Source organism: Schistocerca piceifrons, chromosome 1, assembly GCF_021461385.2.
Source record: "Schistocerca piceifrons isolate TAMUIC-IGC-003096 chromosome 1, iqSchPice1.1, whole genome shotgun sequence".
Taxonomy (NCBI): domain Eukaryota; kingdom Metazoa; phylum Arthropoda; class Insecta; order Orthoptera; family Acrididae; genus Schistocerca; species Schistocerca piceifrons.
The window spans coordinates 331,556,619-331,574,840 of record NC_060138.1 but is presented as its reverse complement, the minus strand read 5'-3'; the positions used below and the strand labels follow the sequence as shown (position 1 = coordinate 331,574,840).

General features: G+C 43.3%; 1 protein-coding gene and 1 non-coding gene across 2 annotated transcripts in view; both read right to left on the bottom strand.

Moving 5' to 3' along the window:
* Positions 1-18,222, bottom strand: part of LOC124718985 — a 1,052,919-nt gene that overhangs the window by 968,915 nt on the left and 65,782 nt on the right. The gene's annotated exons all lie outside the window — the stretch shown is intronic.
* On the bottom strand, positions 14,145-14,218 carry Trnat-ugu. Its single transcript has one exon. It is a non-coding gene; the product is annotated as a tRNA-Thr (tRNA).

Below are 18,222 nucleotides of genomic sequence, written 5' to 3'. Positions count from 1 at the left end.
ACTCCTGGAAATTGAAATAAGAACACCGTGAATTCATTGTCCCAGGAAGGGGAAACTTTATTGACACATTCCTGGGGTCGGATACATCACATGATCACACTGACAGAACCACAGGCACATAGACACAGGCAACAGAGCATGCACAATGTCGGCACTAGTACAGTGTATATCCACCTTTCGCAGCAATGCAGGCTGCTATTCTCCCATGGAGACGATCGTAGAGATGCTGGATGTAGTCCTGTGGAACGGCTTGCCATGCCATTTCCACCTGGCGCCTCAGTTGGACCAGCGTTCGTGCTGGACGTGCAGACCGCGTGAGACGACGCTTCATCCAGTCCCAAACATGCTCAATGGGGGACAGATCCGGAGATCTTGCTGGCCAGGGTAGTTGACTTACACCTTCTAGAGCACGTTGGGTGGCACGGGATACATGCGGACGTGCATTGTCCTGTTGGAACAGCAAGTTCCCTTGCCGGTCTAGGAATGGTAGAACGATGGGTTCGATGACGGTTTGGATGTACCGTGCACTATTCAGTGTCCCCTCGACGATCACCAGTGGTGTACGGCCAGTGTAGGAGATCGCTCCCCACACCATGATGCCGGGTGTTGGCCCTGTGTGCCTCGGTCGTATGCAGTCCTGATTGTGGCGCTCACCTGCACGGCGCCAAACACGCATACGACCATCATTGGCACCAAGGCAGAAGCGACTCTCATCGCTGAAGACGACACGTCTCCATTCGTCCCTCCATTCACGCCTGTCGCGACATCACTGGAGGCGGGCTGCACGATGTTGGGGCGTGAGCGGAAGACGGCCTAACGGTGTGCGGGACCGTAGCCCAGCTTCATGGAGACGGTTGCGAATGGTCCTCGCCGATACCCCAGCAGCAACAGTGTCCCTAATTTGCTGGGAAGTGGCGGTGCGGTCCCCTACGGCACTGCGTAGGATCCTACGGTCTTGGCGTGCATCCGTGCGTCGCTGCGGTCCGGTCCCAGGTCGACGGGCACGTGCACCTTCCGCCGACCACTGGCAACAACATCGATGTACTGTGGGGACCTCACGCCCCACGTGTTGAGCAATTCGGCTGTACGTCCACCCGGCCTCCCGCATGCCCACTATACGCCCTCGCTCAAAGTCCGTCAACTGCACATACGGTTCACGTCCACGCTTTCGCGACATGCTACCAGTGTTAAAGACTGCGATGGAGCTGCGTATGCCACGGCAAACTGGCTGACACTGACGGCGGCGGTGCAAAAATGCTGCGCAGCTAGGCGCCATTCGACGGCCAACACCGCGGTTCCTGGTGTGTCCGCTGTGCCGTGCGTGTGATCATTGCTTGTACAGCCCTCTCGCAGTGTCCGGAGCAAGTATGGTGGGTCTGACACACCGGTGTCAATGTGTTCTTTTTTCCATTTCCAGGAGTGTATAAATCTTATATCAGGTTGAATGTTTATTGGTACATCGTGTAAAAATTAAAGTAAATCGATCAATAAGTTTTCGAGATTTTTGGTAACAATGTTTCCTCTTTGTATATTAAATTTATATCTATATATTTTATATTTTCAAAAAATGTGCAAGGTCATTCTTCTGACTCTACCTATGCGTTTTAGGTAATCTGCAAGGCCTCCAAATACCAAGTGCATGATTTTAATAGTCTCTCGCTTCCTATGCGCAAACTTTTAGCCCTACAGAAAAAAATGAACAGGACCTTTTTGGAAGAAGTTTAATGTGGATAAATTATGTATTGGGAAGCGTTTTTGCTGGAGACCAAGGGTCTAGAGTTATTCAAGAAAAGTGTACAAAAATGGTTTACAAACGCATTTTTCTTGAATAACTCGAAAACTGTGCCGTCCAGCGAAAACATACTATATTAAATTTCTTAAGAAAAGGTTATGTTAATTTTCTGTATGACTAGCAATCTGTACGTAGAAAACGAGAGAATATGAAAATCTCGGCCGGCCAGTGTGGCCACGCGGTAAAGGCGCTTCAGTCTGGAACCGCGCGACCGCTACGGTCGCAGGTTCGAATCCTGCCTCGGGCATGGATGTATGTCATGTCCTTAGGTTAGTTAGGTTTAAGTAGTTCTAAGTTCTAGGGGACTGATGACCTCAGATGTTAAGTCCCATAGTGCTCAGAGCAATTTGAACCATTTTTTTTTTAAATCTCGCGCGTGGTTGTTAAAGGCATTGTGGGTTGCATAAAACCCATAGGTAGGAACAGCTGAATCACCTAGTATAGCCTAAGTCCGTCTGAACGTTCATTAGGGTATGGTGCAAAAATTTGAAGCAAATCGGTCAAATACTTTTCGAGAATTTTTGTAACAACGTTAGACAAATGGCTCTGAGCACTATGGGACTTAACATCTATGGTCATCAGACCCCTAGAACTTAGAACTACTTAAACCTAACTAACCTAAGGACATCGCACAACACCCAGCCATCACGAGGCAGAGAAAATCCCTGACCCCGCCGGGAATCGAACCCGGGAACCCGGGCGTGGGAAGCGAGAACGCTACCGCACGACCACGAGATGCGGGCAACAACGCTAGACAACAACTTGGTTTTATATAGAAGCATATCTTAGTTAACGACTCTCGCTCTGTCAGGAACCTGGTCAGGGCTGCAGTCCTTTCTCCTTCATTCCTTGTGCTATGACAGAGAAAAGTCTTTGCTCTACGAACATATGACTGGATAAATTTTTTAACAGTTTTAGTAACTCCGTCGGATGAGGACGTGGAAGATACGGACGCATCGATACTCGTAACGCCCATCGAGGACGCCTACGGCGGGGAATCCATCAACATGGCAGGCCGGTCACCAGAAACTCCGTAGTGGGTCAACATAAGGCCGCTTCGGCAGCAGGCTCCCTCTCAGTTGTATCTCAGTCATATTCCTCCACTAGGTGCCATTTTTCGACTCTGCCTCTGCGAAGTGACTTATGACCGCCACTAATGTTTACCTATACTGGATAGTGGATGCCGTGCTTCCTGTTTTGCTGCGTGACTAGAGTGATAGGCCCCTTATCTGCAAGCCACGAACTGTATAACATTTCCGTATAATGCTTTCTCTACACAATTACTGTAAGATTTATTTGGCACTGTACTTAACCCTTAACTCACGAGGTGTGGTCTCCCAGACAGCGCGAAAATTATCGAACTCCTCTCTAAGGCCAGTTGTGGTGGAATGCTTCTATACTCCCCCTACCCTCCTTAAATTGCCAAGCCTGCGATGTTTTGTTGTCGGTCGCGTTATCGCCTTCGTGTTTATTGTTGACACCTGTTACTGATGGATGTTGGAGTCTCCTTGACCGCGCCTCGTGAACTACGTACTTGTTTTCTTCAGTACGCTAACGTATAGTTCAAAATGTGTTCGCACGAATGTGTCAGTTTTAACTTTCCCGAGTTCGATAAAATTGTTAGTCGGTCTATGGAGGAAGGTGTCAGTGATATAGATCAAGAAATAAACGAAAAAATCCACGATTTTACATTAGCCAGTGGTCACAGTTCTGCTATCGAACAAGAGTATCATTCAGAGGAAGAACTTCAGGAAAGTTGTGATGGGGATCTGTCTGTTTCTTCAATGAAATACTTAATGTGTCTGTTAAAATCGAATGTGTTTTGAGTGGCGATAAGAAAAATGTAGTTCCCAGCAATGAATGTCTGTTTGTACCTATCGGGTGGAATTTTTAAGCGCCAAATTAAACTGTGGAATTTTTTTTTTGGAAATTTATTTGCTACAGTGATTGTATAATTTTTCGGAATGAAAAATTCACTACTCTAACAGTCCAGTTATGTGTACCACTTAAAATACACTCCTGGAAATGGAAAAAAGAACACATTGACACCGGTGTGTCAGACCCACCATACTTGCTCCGGACACTGCGAGAGGGCTGTACAAGCAATGATCACACGCACGGCACAGCGGACACACCAGGAACCGCGGTGTTGGCCGTCGAATGGCGCTAGCTGCGCAGCATTTGTGCACCGCCGCCGTCAGTGTCAGCCAGTTTGCCGTGGCATACGGAGCTCCATCGCAGTCTTTAACACTGGTAGCATGCCGCGACAGCGTGGACGTGAACCGTATGTGCAGTTGACGGACTTTGAGCGAGGGCGTATAGTGGCCATGCGGGAGGCCGGGTGGACGTACCGCCGAATTGCTCAACACGTGGGGCGTGAGGTCTCCACAGTACATCGATGTTGTCGCCAGTGGTCGGCGGAAGGTGCACGTGCCCGTCGACCTGGGACCGGACCGCAGCGACGCACGGATGCACGCAAAGACCGTAGGATCCTACGCAGTGCCGTAGGGGACCGCACCGCCACTTCCCAGCAAATTAGGGACACTGTTGCTCCTGGGGTATCGGCGAGGACCATTCGCAACCGTCTCCATGATGCTGGGCTACGGTCCCGCACACCGTTAGGCCGTCTTCCGCTCACGCCCCAACATCGTGCAGCCCGCCTCCAGTGGTGTCGCGACAGGCGTGAATGGAGGGACGAATGGAGACGTGTCGTCTTCAGCGATGAGAGTCGCTTCTGCCTTGGTGCCAATGATGGTCGTATGCGTGTTTGGCGCCGTGCAGGTGAGCGCCACAATCAGGACTGCATACGACCGAGGCACACAGGGCCAACACCCAGCATCATGGTGTGGGAAGCGATCTCCTACACTGGCCGTACACCACTGGTGATCGTCGAGGGGACACTGAATAGTGCACGGTACATCCAAACCGTCATCGAACCCATCGTTCTACCATTCCTAGACTGGCAAGGGAACTTGCTGTTCCAACAGGACAATGCACGTCCGCATGTATCCCGTGCCACCCAACGTGCTCTAGAAGGTGTAAGTCAACTACCCTGGCCAGCAAGATCTCCGGATCTGTCCCCCATTGAGCATGTTTGGGACTGGATGAAGCGTCGTCTCACGCGGTCTGCACGTCCAGCACGAACGCTGGTCCAACTGAGGCGCCAGGTGGAAATGGCATGGCAAGCCGTTCCACAGGACTACATCCAGCATCTCTACGATCGTCTCCATGGGAGAATAGCAGCCTGCATTGCGGCGAAAGGTGGATATACACTGTACTAGTGCCGACATTGTGCATGCTCTGTTGCCTGTGTCTATGTGCCTGTGGTTCTGTCAGTGTGATCATGTGATGTATCTGACCCCAGGAATGTGTCAATAAAGTTTCCCCTTCCTGGGACAATGAATTCACGGTGTTCTTATTTCAATTTCCAGGAGTGTATTATAAAATTATGTGCTTTTGTGAGATAAATAGTAAAATGCTGCAGGATTTGTTTAGTACAATAAAATAAACTAGAAGCCTTTAAACAACACTTAAATACTTGTAAAAATAAACGTTATATAGCATAAATTAAAAATTTCGAATGATTTTTGCCTTAAATCCCTGTTTAAACATCATGGTATACCTCATGGTATACGTTACAGAAAAGTCACCTCGAGAGTTAATGGTTAATAACATAAATGCAATACGTGTGCACAGTGAAGTAGTAGTGGATTCGTTTTGAGAAGTAACAGACAGTTAAACTGTTGTTGCCGAATGTTATATTTGTGTTCAATAAACTTTCGTTGGCCCATGTGTGAGGATTACAATAATAATCGCATAGTGTCACCTCGAATAATAAATGTTTCAGTGTTGTTGGACGACCCTTCTTGAGCGATATTCCTCTGTTTATGATTATTAAGCGGCTTCTGAGAGGACGAGTCCTATAGTGAAAGACCAGTAACGTACATTATGCTCTAGAACCAAGAGGGAACAATAAGAAAAGGTCAGCAAAAGAGAAGTCGTCGGTTTAAAAAGTGCTTTAGCCATAGATGCAGTCTTTTCCCCTTACTGCTCAACCTCCACACTGAAGAAGCCATGGCGGAAACAGGACGTTCATATATCAAATTAAAGTTCACGGTGAAGCGGTATCAATAATAATATTCGCTGCTGACGTTGCTATCATCAATGAAAGCGGAGAAAATTTACGGATCCAGTTGAACGGAACGCACAGTCTAACGAGTATAGAATATAGACTGAGAGTAAACCAAAGAAAGAGAAAACTAATGATGAGTTACGGAAACGAGGTGAGCAATAAACTGTGGACCATGCAGTAAAGTGGAGGAACTCTGTTAACGTGGGAGCAGAATCATGAATGACGTTCGAAGCAACCAGGATACAAGGAGCTAGCACAGCCGCAGAGGGACATCGTCGCTAATAGAACTCTACTCGTCTGAAACATGAGCTTTAATCTGAGGAAGGAATTTCTGAGGTATGGCACTGTAAGGAACTGAAGCGAGCACTGTGGGAAAGCTGGAAAATAAGAGAACCGAAGCGCTTGAAACAATTCATTACTGAAGAATACTGAAAAGTAAGTGGACCGATGAAATTAAAATACAAGTTCTCCGGAGAATGGGCAAGAAACGGAATATGCCAATAACATTAATGGAAGGAAGAACGGAATAAAAGGACATGTGTTAAGACATCAGGGAATAACGTCCATGCTACCATAATGAGTATACATTCAGCGCGGGAAAAAAAATCTTATTTATTTTCGATGATGAAATGTCGTGCGGTATAGTGGCGGATAAGCCAAACAGTTCTGTGTCGTTTGTAGCGTGACAAACTAAGGAGACACATTAGAGAATCCTCCGAGTGGTGGAGATATCGAGGAGGCCGATTCCAGTGTTTAAGGTAAAATGTCATAGATATGACTGTGGAACAAAAATAAACAAATTAGACAGAGACAGTAAATATTTGTAAATCATCTGTATCTAAGAAATGATGCAAGTTACTAGAACAATGCCAACTGAAAAAAAATATGTGGAAACCAGTCAGGAAACATGAATGGAACAGCCAACAGCAGGCCTTCGCCGTAGCGAGGCAAGCAGAACGGTGTCCAATAGGACGACTTTGTAGGGGTGCTGTGGAGGATGGTGCACCTATAGGGTCGAGAGAGTAATGTAACTGGCGTCACAGCACAAACTATTTTAGCAGTTTAACTGATCAAATGGTGTTCGTCGTTAAAGATAGTGCACGTGTCGTGATTCGAGCGTGAGCGCGGAGGTACAATTGTGTGAACTTTCGAAATCTCATTCCGATTTTATACGGCATACGTAACATTATCGGCAAGAAAATGAAACACTTTGAATAAGCTCATGACAATCATGCGGAGCATATAATACACTAAGGAACTCAGTGAAAACGGTCTGCGATTGGCTTCAACACCTCATTCAGTAGTTTTATTTTATGTATCCGTGGTGGATTGTTTAAATGAGATAATATAGCTGTTGATTGTACATCGAAAACATTTTTGAATGGTTACAAACAGTACTAACGATCCGCTAGCGCCTATCCTAACCTGTTATTCGCCTCCAAATACATCCTGAAGCGCCTTTCCAGTAGACAGGATAAACCGAGATTTAAAAAATAAGGCCTTCATAGGAATACCGTTTGTAGTAGTTCTTTCCGACGACGGTACAGCGTCGTCGAGATCACCAAGAAGTGAGTAATATCCACCACATTGGGAAGAAACAGACTATTGCCCAGTGAGAGTATCAGTTTGCGAGTATTCAGGTAATACACAATAACTGACTTAAAATCTGAGGGATTCCGGTTTCTATAAAACAGTTCCATCTAAATAAAAATTAATTTTACTGATTTGAAGATATGAGTAGCTAAATGAAGTATTTTAACTTTAGACAGACCGCTGGTGTACTTTTTTCCAATTATTGAGTTTAATAGTAAGGTTGTTATCTATTTGTATGCATGTATGCTGTTCCAGAGTTCTACAGGTCTGAAGATCGTCTTTCGACAGTGAATTCGAGCAGTTCAGAACGCACGATGATCACAAATTACGAGCAGTAATTAGTTTTGATTGTCCAATCATTATTTGATTACCAATTCCCGTCACCTGGATGAGTGATGGAGTTTACGCAGGAACGCAATGTGAAAGCAGAGGCCTGTAGGAATCAGCTGCTGTGGAGAAGGAGAGTAGACGAGGAGGGGCATAAAATTCCCACCGGCCGAGGAGCTGGGGGTCGTCCGGCGGAAAAACGTAGCGCAAACGTTGAAGGCCTTGTGATGGCTGAAACTGAGTCATACATGAACGTTAATACGAATAAACGTTTTAACTGTTGTGTTAATTATTTGAAGCCATGTTGTCATTGTATAGCAGTCAGATTGCGTTGCGCTCGTATATTGTGGGTAGTAAATGAACAGGTTAAGTTTGACTTATCTTTGTCAAGGAAAATTCTGTAGGTCAGTGTTGAAATGATAAAAATAAGTAAAGAGACAGTAGCAGCAGTTTCACTCAGCAGTTTAAGTTACACTCAGTAGTTTCACAGTAAACATTAATTTTTGTTTCTAGATTACTTGGCAACATTTGATAATTCGCATTTTTCGGAATCATTTTCTCCTGTTATAAATGGATGCGGCTATACCTTTCGGCAGTCTTTAGCGCCCTGAAGAATTCCTAATATCTTTTTCAACACTGGGACAGAAATGTTAAAAGAAGAAGTAGAGGGAGAAAGTTAGTTGGTCCCGCGACGCAAAAGATTTTTAGGTATGACGACATACAGAGCGAGATGGGGCAGTGTTATGACACAGGACTCGCTCTCAGGAGTACGCGGTTCAGAACCCAGTCCTGCCATGAAGATCATGTTTTACCTAAATCATTTAAAGCAAATATCCAGATAGTATGTTTCAAAAGGGCAAAGCCTACTTCCCTCCCCATACTTCCCCTGTCCGACCTTACAGTTCGTTTGTAACGACCTCAATGTCGACGGAACTATAAGCACTAGCCTTCCTTCCTTTAGGTTCTGAAAACGACCAAAACCTGTGAAAACCTACAGCAGTGCAGAGCGTCCATAAAATCCCGCTGTCATTTCAAAAATCATATCTTGCAAGCTTGTCCTTTGTTTCAGACCTCACTTGGAACGCATCAAAATGGCGACGGACCAGGAGAAGATGAAATATGCCATCTGCTAAGAAGAATCCAAATCTGAGACAACGTACTGTAGAACTATCAACATCAATGTGGGAGGCTACCAATGGCAGAAACAAGAATAATGAGGTGGTTCAAAAACATTAAAGAGACACGCAGTATCAAAAACGTTCCTCGAAGTGGGCATCCTCCTGTGCCTCAGACATGTATTGAAAGAATGCATGCTGCATTTCAACGCCGTCCCCAGAAGTCAATTCGTCACCCATTGCAGGAAGCAAGGCGGACTATCCATAAGTGTTACATCAGCGGTTAGACCTTTTTCGTACAAAGTGCAAATGATCCAGGCAATGCGGCCAACCGATCTTCCTCATTGATATACATTCCTGTGTTTCATGCTGGCCTCCATACATGCTCAAAATAACTACGTGAAAAAGTCCCAGTTTTCGGATGGAGCAAAGTTCCACATTTATGGAAATGTGAATCACCACAACTTTTGCGATTTCTGGCCCCAAAGACCCACACAACACTCGTCAACCCATCCATGGTAGCCCAAAGCCCTGTGTTTGGTGTAGCGTAACGCTGTGTCACAGTCCCATTTTATTTCGTAGAGAAAACCATAACGGGAAAAGTCTAGGTGTACTTGCTTGAACAGTTCCTGCTACTACAGATCGAAGAGTTGTAGGGGTCCGTCATCTTCCAGCATGATGTTTCAGCCCCATATTAGAGTCTGAAAGTGCAGGATGAAAGCTCGCTCCCCCCCCCCCCCCCCATACTTCTCTCTGTGGAATTACGCCAAGGATCGCATGTACACAACACCAGTCAATGACACTGATATCATTTGTGCACCAATCAGTGATACTGAAATGCTGACCTGTACATCAGCAGTACTCAAATATGAGGGCTATTCGGAAAGTGAGGAGCGATAGGTCGCTAAATGGAGACCACAGTGAAAATCAAAACTCTTCTATTTGCAACAGTTAGCTTCAACTTCCAGCTACTTATTCCCACAGTCGCCAATCCGACTTAGATATTTGTCGTAGCGTTGTACCAGCTTTCCAATACCCTCGTTATAGAAGGCAGCCGCCAGTGCTTTCCGCCAATTATCTACGCTGCCCTACAGCTCATTGTCTGTGCCAAAATGTTGTCTTCATATCCAGCGGTTCATTTGAGCAGAGATGAAACTCAGAGGGAGACAATTACGGGTTATATTGTGGGTAATCAAACATTTCCAACTGAAAACGATGCAGGAGCATCTTCATTGCCCCAGCAGAATGCGGCTGAGAATTATCTTGAAGAAGAAAACGCGCAACAGTTGTGTAATGTTGACTGCATATCTTCAGGCGAAATTTCTGACTAGGCCCACGTACTTGGCGGGAGACACTATTGTTCTAGGTATGTTTATGTGCTCCCTGGGTGCTCAGAACTAAAAAGAACGACGTAACGCGATCGACGGGCATAATAGAGACACTGCCCAACACAGCTGTGCAAAACTTCATCGGATTTTCACTGTGGTTTCCATTTCTCGACCGATCGTTCCTTACTTTCCGAATAGCCCTCGTACTTGATGTTCCACGAGCCACGAGTTGGGCACACATTGAAATTCTGGTATAACAGAAAAATTCTTTGAGATATACTACACGTTTTACAGCAAAAATCTTCCAAATTATTAGTTTTGGGAACGATAACGAGACTTTATGAACGCCTTCTGTACTTTTATTATTCGTTCACACTCATACACAGATATAAAGATTTAAATTTCGGCTCTAAAGACGCGTGCAGCGCTAAATGATGGAACACGGCACTAAACGGCAGCAGATCATTCGAAACGCACGAGTTGTCGGCCCACGTCGGTTTTCCCGTTATAGTGTTGTGCAACGCTTCCTTGTGAGCACTGACCGCTGAGCCTGTGATGCAAGTCCATACTCTGCGCTGCTTGACAGATACGCGTAACTAACGTCGGAAATTGGTACCTGTGAATCGCATCCAGGTAGTTTGCTGCATCGGCACTCGATATTTGATTCGTCTTGCTTGTTACAACTGGTTATGAAAGAACCAAAAAAGGGGACAACACATTGCTTACGTAAAAACTGTTTTGATGGACACGGAATGTGTGGTTTTCCCTTAGGCATGACCTGGCACCAACACTTTACCCGACATGATTAACTATGTAATATGTTACTTATTATTTTTAGTGTTTCCAACGGTGAATGAAATAGAGTACTAGGTACATCGTGCGCGCCTCGCTACATACCCTACGGTGACTTGCGACGTACACACGCCATGTGCAAATTTATGTAAGTGCTCACGTGATTTATACTTATGGTTCCAACTGCTCGTATTTACGAACATGGTAAAGTCATAAGCTTGAACAGTTCAATAAAGTAAATGATACTGGCGTTTCAGTCTGTTGTGTACGTTAGTATAACGTGAATGGCTACAATTCAGATAGCAAATGGGACTGATTATTTGCAGACACTTGTCTTAACAACTGGTACTGTGTATTCGGTATGTATAGCGTCCTACTATTTCCCGGAATATATTCCCGCACAATAATAGACACCGCAGAAGTAGCGCTTCTCAGATTATACGTACAGCCAGGCGACAACGCAAGACATCCAATGATTTAATAATATGTTAATGCCTTTTTTAAGAAAAGACAAAATTTACTATACAAATTATACGGAATACAAAGGATACCTCATGTTAGTTTCAGCACAACACCAGAATTTTTCTTTGAGAAAATCAGTCCAGATGTGAAGTAACAGCTTGATCTGCACTCCGTACCACTGACTAGAGAAGATTCTGGATTCATTGACAGCCAACAGTTTGTAGGAGGAGATATCAGTTCTTGGTGAACAAACCCGTTCCATATTGATTTGGTGACATCTCGGGTGACTGGAGACTATGAAACCATTACCATCAGATGTTTACGGAGCTTGTCGGCTGCAACCTATACGGCATTAGGACACTCTACACATCGGATTCTTTATAGTGACCCCATCAAGCACTTCGAAATAGATTGACATGAAAATATATTTAAAATACGGAAACACTTACTGTATATGAACAAATAGCGTTCTTTTATTATTAAAATATTATCTAAATTGCGATGATGAGGATCTGTAATATGATTCTCTTTGATTTTATCGTTCATTTGTTTTTGACGTATACAAATGAACCGTGTAAGTGATGATTAGCAATTGTGGGTTTCTACATAACAGGACGTCCAAAACTCCGAAGGTAAAATTACTTTCGTATTTCGCAGTATCTGCAGGACAAGAAGTGCCAGTTACGACAAATTTTCATCGTTTCCCATTGCATCGAAATTACCAGAAGGATGCAACAATTAATACACAGCAATCGTTACTTTTAAAACGTCGTAATAAAATAAAAAAGGCGGTTGACAATGGAAACTATTTCTCGAAACGTGTTTTGCTCGAGATAACCTTTAAAAATAAAAATCGTGCCTGATTCACAAGTTCCGAGCACTGTCTGACGCATATTTTAATGTTAAAAATGAAATTATTCTAACAGTCGAAACCTTTCAAAACCCGTATTATACTAGATGAAACAATTTTTTTAAAATGTGGAGACAATTACCGAACCGTTACACGGAACGACGAAGAAGGAGTTACAGAAATTGCAAACACTTTTACAGTCAAGGATTTCTGTGCTTGGACTATAAGAGCTAAGTAACAGTCTCTTCACCCAAGGAGGGACGTAATGCGTTTCCTCTCGCGTGATTGCAACATTTTTATGGCACCCTTCGCGTAGTTCGGTCGTATAAACGGTAATGTTGTGCGGCGACAGTTTCTTACACAACACGGGTTTTTCTAGAAGCCACTCGCACAGGAAGGGTAATTGGTTGCCAGCGGTCTGCGTCAATGGTAAAAAGGAGCCTGGACCAGTAATATACCTATGATTACAGGCTTTTGCGAGCAGTTTGCTAGAAGCTTCCGCACGTGGTGAAAAATAAACACGCAGCTCCCCTCGACATCTGACATTACCGCAGTTTAGCTGCATGCCTAGGCGATACAAGGGCAGCATTGGCAGTCCAAGAACTCGCCCCTCCCCTCGCGTACGGGACAGAGACTCGGAGGCCAATAGAAATCCGACACCAGACTGCACGTACGTGTCGCACGAGCACCGTTTAGAGACTCCTGCGTTAGAACAGAGTCACACTGTCCGGCGAAAGCGGTCACGTAAGTCGTCAGCGACCCTGGAAAGCTGCAGCTGCTGCCCACCTCTCGGGTTAGACGCCCTTGGCTAGGCGCGCGCTACACCTTCTGACCCGGCTCATTCTCGCCTGGAAGGGTTCTTAAAGGGAAAATATAAGGTCGTAACAAAAACGGAAAGGCCGCGACGCGGTACGGGTTGATGTGCCCAAACATGGACAGGTGAAGCAAAATACACTAATACAGGAGTTCCTCAAGGCAGCATATTAGGACCAGTACTTTTCCCGGTATACGTAAATTGCTTTCCCAAGAGCGTTAGTCGAGGAGAAAAATTATTTTTGCTGATGGCAGCAATATTATAGCCGTTGAGGGAACAACAGATATAGCAGAGAGAGCAAATGAAACCGTCAAGGAAGTTTACCATTGGTCAATATACAATAAAGCTGCAGTGAACATAAAGAAACAAATGCTGTCAATTTCAATTTGAATAGGGAAAATGACACTCTTAAATTATATTTAGATGCTAGCTCTGTAGATTCTATAAGCAACACATTTCTAGAAAGCGGTGTGAAAACACAAAATCGTGGAAGTAGAAACGTCATCAGGAGGCTATGCTAGCGTCTGTAGTTTACATGCTATTCATATGTGTATTTCATTCGTAACTATCGAGTTACTTCATGAGGAAGTAACGCTCAAATCATAAACACGTTTTTCAAACAACAGAAACGGACCATAAGAATAATAAAAAAAACTAATGACTGTGTTCAGGGTTGCGTAGAAAATATTGTGGATTTTAACTACGCCGAGAGAGTACATTTACCAGTCTGTTGTGCACATCAAGAATAACATTTATAGTTACTGCAAAAAAAGTTTGAACATGACCATAGCACAAGATATAGACTGAAAATGCATTTTTCAAGAAAGAACAAACACACCGCACCCCCTGAGCAATACTTTCTATATAACTGATTAACTGAAAACCTCAGCTGCCGACAGGTGTTGTTGATATACCTCGATGTGGACAGCTGAAAATGTGTGCCCCGACCGGGACTCGAACCCGGGACCTCCTGCTTACATGGCAGACGCTCTATCCATCTGAGCCACCGAGGACACAGATGAATAGCGCGACTGCAGGGACTTATCCCTTGCACGCTTCCCGTGAGACTCACATTCCCGACTGTATGGTTTCTACTATAAGGCCACGGCCGACTACCTGATTCTTCCTTGTCAAATTAGACTTGTAAGTATGTAACTACCTGGAATATTGAGGAAAGTCGTTAACGTTTTTAACATAAAAATTCACACTGTTTATCGGCGTCATAGTTCTAAATAATTATCACATGTAACGGTCCAGTTAATCTGATTCTTTTGTTCTCCCTATAACATTAATTTAAAACAGAAGAAGGTATATAAAAATGGAATGATTGAAAAAGAGGATCAAATGGGAAAATTCCTCTTATTAATCTGGATTTTAAAATGCATCTCATATTATTTATCGAAGAAGAATATCCTGATGACATAACGGAGGCCGCGAAGAATGGGCACGAAATAAATGAGCAACCTCCATTGGCAGCATTTGTTGTTGGAAAACGAAAATTAACATTGTATTGTAATAAAGTCAGTTGTTCGAACTGGACTGACGACGTTCGTCTGCACCAGCCTAAACCTATACTGATTTACTAGTTTATATTCTGGAGGTTAGGTAATACAACGTGGTGCAGTGTTTGTAACTGAATCTACCAACTGCTTGTTCTATGGATTTCAAATCTTTAATTCACCTGTTTGATACACTCCTCTTAGCGGGGGAGTACTAGCGTTAGGCGGCCAGCTACTTATTTAGCGGCGCAGTAATTTGTTTTGTGCTGGTAAAAAAAGTTCTCAGTGAATTGTTAGTTAGGTCGCTTAAAAGTATTTCTTCATCCCAGCAGAATTACATAAACAGACTAATATTCTATTCCGAATATTTGTAGATGGTATGAAAGCTATCTGTTGCATTCAAACAGACATAGGGATCCTCGAAACACTGCGTCGCTAAAGCTGCCGTTTTGGCCAAGATTACATTGGCATTACTCTGGGTCTACGTCGGTTCCATTCATCCAGTGACAGCTGTTCTAAGCTGTGACGCGCATCTATACCTAGAAAATGTTTATCTCGACAGTCTCAGGCCGTGGAAGATAATAAGCTCACATCATTAATTCATTGTCTAGCGAAGTGAGGAATAAATAATGGAGCGTATTACGTTGCTATGTAGAGATGGAATGTGCTTAACATATACCAATTTTCAGTTCAATGTTCCAGTCCAGACATAATAATCTTGTCTTCTGTCTTAGTTGAATCTCCGACCCCTTTTGAGGCTCTGAAGAGAATATTGGTAGTTCAGATACCAGAATTAGCATTGTAATTTTTATGAAAAAGTACAACTGCACACAAATTTTGTTGTTGTTTATCACTTTGGTTAATTATTAGACTAGTGATAGGTTCTTGTGACGCGTCTTCGAGTTTGCGTTGTTTCATAAAAGTTTTGTCACGACCTCTACCAGGAAATGGCACTGACTGGGGATTTAAATTGATTTCAACATCTTTATAAGGCCCCTGAAGGTGGAGTCATTTGGCTCTTAAATTCAGTTGGCTGGAAAAGGACAAAGGAAAACAGAAGAATAAAAAATTCCTGTGTGCGCAGTTCGGGTCCATGCCGTAGATTTTTCGTTAACACGTCGGGATAAAATCACAGGTGTTTCGTATCAATATGTAATATAATTATCAGTAACATCGCAGACAACCGTAGCTCCCTCCATCAATGAACGTACGCTGATGCCCGACGTGTCAGTGTCGGTTAACAACAGGACGATACTTGATGGTTGCAATACGTACAATCTGGTGATGTCACGTTTTCATTATATTATGTGCCTATATTGTCAATGTTTTCTGTATTACCTTTCATTGACGCCTGTACGTGATCCGCACACATTTTGACTGTAGCTAGCCACAATATGTCCGATGGACCACTTACATAATAGTTGTGAGCCGTTTTTTCATTTTCTTTTCGACGCTGCCGTCGCTATTTTATTTCATTTGCTACAGACTTTTTATGCTTTTCGGATTTATTTTGACGCTAAGTTGCCTCCGACTTGCGTTTTCTATAGTTCCGAGCATATGAGAAGACATCTTTAATTATTTTTGTAATTTTCAATGTATTACAGATTTTCACTCATATTCCAGCTAATATTTTTACTGTCTCACTTTCAGTCCCAACAGTGTTCCTTAATCTCTTCACAACGACCCTCAAATCAATGTCCTAGCTAAACGTGTTTCCATACTACACCAATTCATAACTTTACAGGAAGCTAATTCATATCGATCACTCACATGCGGTTACACTGATACAATGATGTGAAATGCAAAACATAGACTGAGTTACAAAGCATATACAGATATCGTGGACTCAACCACTGTTTACGCGTTGTTAGTCTCATAGTAATTTGCTATTCAAACCTGGCTGTATTTTGTCACGCAAGGAAGTTGACCGAGGAGCGAATAAAAGTTTATGTGTCAAGAAAATTACTTTCCCCCCATAAAACGGATTACTGACATTAGGGCGCTGGATCATATTCAAGGGAATCCCGCAGCCAGACGTCGAGATTTATGTTGACTGTCTTTTCCCAATACTGACTGATGTAAATGGCAGGACGGCTCCGTTTAAATGGACGTTTATGAGTTCCTACGCTACAATTTTCCAATAAAAGTCCGTGCTCCGTCTCAAAAGACGTCGTTGTCGACAGCATGCTAAACCCAAATCTTCGTTACTTTTAGTCTAACATTACTAACGAATTATTAGTCGAGCATTATTACTGCGCGAGTGTATCTCAGCACAGAACTGTGTAGAAAATTTCATCAGAATATAACTCAGTGGTCAGAAAAATTGCATGCAGAAAGGTTTTAAGCACAGCTAAAATGCTCTTAAAATGAAAGGTTATCGACTATTTTTGCTTTTATAGACTGTTAACTTTCTACTGTGATCGATCAAAGATGCTCTAAATTCTTTGTATTTAAAAAAAAACGAAATATACAAATTCGTCAATGGAATAATTTTCATATTTCAAAACTAAACATAATAATTCCTAAGGTTAAACTCGTTCGTGAAACACATCCAATAACAAGTACTTTGGAATTCAAATCTAGTAATATTAGCACAGATAAATCATAAAGCTAAGTACTGTTAATCTGAGTTAAACATAAAACCCAAGACTACCACACTACTGAAATACGTGAATATTTGTACAAGTATACATTCTATGTCAGATCTGGACGTGGCCATAATTCTTAGGGACTGGGCCACGTGTGTACCCCTGATGGGCCGAATAGATTGTCGATGCTAGTGGTTCCTCTCCACATCTTTCAAATTCTACTGAGGATCCTGCATAAAACTCTTTGAAGGGAATCTTTAGCTTGGCTTAATCATAAAATAGAGAACTTTATTCATTTAATTGACAAACCTCCGGGAACTTACGGAGGTATGAAAAGAACTCGAGGACAGCTCAAGCTCTGAATCAGTTTATGGGACATTAATTAGTATATTAGAAGGACAGATTACTGACTGTAAAGCGAACAGTAATAATGCCACTAAATCCTTAAAGCATGGAAAGAGGTCGCCTGAACCGAATACTCGGGGAACATTAGGCATTCACTAAAACTAATAGCTTTTCTTAAAGGATATAGTTTGGCCATTAACGATATTTTCGTCAAGAGAGTATCGTCAAGAAATATGCTGCTTGCATCAGCTCAGAGTTTACGCTCTAAAGTTTAAACGAGGCAAGATTTTTCCACATCCTTATTCCGCCAGCCAGAAGAAGTGAACCATACAGCAAGTACAGAATGCCATACATCAGTCCACCAAAACAATTTTCAGGTCTCACTTTGAATAATCTGCAAAATGCAAAACTGTATACGAAGCTCTTCGGAGTAGATCAGATCGATTAGTCCGTCTAATGGGTTGTAAATAGATCTTATGGGATAAGGGTGGAGGGGAGGTGGATGGGAAGCGGCTAACAGCGAATCACCAGGCGACCGTTTTGTTGCTTCCAAGAGAAACCACTAGTATACCACATTAGTTGAAG